Consider the following 1,165-nt stretch of genomic DNA (forward strand, 5'->3'; position numbering starts at 1 on the left):
TCTTGATTCAACTCTATTCACAGGAAATTGCAGGGTTCATGGGCAATGTGTTAAATCACATCATGATGATAATACAATCAGCAATATTTAGCATGTTTGGAATATTGTTTCGGGACAAATGACCTTTTTTTTTCCTTAAAGATTTATTTTATTACTTTTTTATTTAAAAAATTTATTTGCGGGTCTGCAGTGCTGGCAGCATGGGCAAGTATTATGGTCTATGTACTGCCAGGAAGCTCTGTCCATAGTCACTGATGGGACCAGAAATGGTATGATAAACAGTACAAGAAAGCCCATTTGGGCACAGCCCTTAAAGTCAACCCATTTGGAGGTGCTTCACATGTCCAGGGAATCATGCTGGAAAAAGTAGGGGTTGAAGCTAAACAGTCACATTCGGCTATCAGGAAGTGTGTCAGGGTCCGGCTCATCAAGAATGGCAAGAAAATCACAGCCTTTGTGCCCAATGATGGTTGCCTGAACATCATTGAGGAAAACAATGAAGTTCTGGTTGCTGGATTTGGTCGGAAAGATCAGCAGTTGGTAATATTCCTGCAGTCCGCTTTAAGGTTGCTAAAGTAGCCAATGTGTCCCTTTTGACCCTGTCAAAGGCAAGAAGGAAAGACCAAGATCCTAAATGATGATGGAAACACAGTAGTAATAAATTTTCATGTCGAACAAAAATTATTTGTTTTAGCTGGTTGTGGTGGTGCACACCTTTAATCCCAGCACTCAGGAGGCAGAGGCGGGTGGATCTATGTGAGACCAGCCTGGTCTACATAGTGAGTTCCATGCCAGCTGGGTCTACAGGAGACCCTGTTTTAGAAAGACCAAAAATAATTTTTATTTGTTTTTATTTTATGTGTATGAGCCTGCATGTATGTAAGTGCACCTGTGTTGTGCAATGCCCACAGAGGTCAGAAGAGGGCATCGGATCCCCTGGAACAGGAGTTATAGACAGTTGAGTGGGTGCTAGGATTCAAACCCAGGTCCTCTGCGAGAGCAGCCAATGCTCTTAACCACTGAGTCATCTCTCCAGCCCCTTATTTTATTATATTTATTTGTTTATTTATTTATTTATTTATTTATTTATTTATTTATTTATTTGGTCTTTTTGATGGCCTTGAACTCACAGAGATCCACCTACCTCTGCCTCCTGAGTGCTGGA

General features: G+C 41.1%; 1 pseudogene; it reads left to right on the forward strand.

Moving 5' to 3' along the window:
- Positions 1 to 200: 200 nt before the first annotated feature.
- On the forward strand, positions 201 to 634 carry LOC103747267 (annotated as a pseudogene).
- Positions 635 to 1,165: the final 531 nt, after the last annotated feature.

Source organism: Nannospalax galili, unplaced genomic scaffold (genome assembly GCF_000622305.1).
Source record: "Nannospalax galili isolate Female #2095 unplaced genomic scaffold, S.galili_v1.0 scaffold384, whole genome shotgun sequence".
In the NCBI taxonomy this organism is placed as follows: Eukaryota; Metazoa; Chordata; class Mammalia; order Rodentia; family Spalacidae; genus Nannospalax; species Nannospalax galili.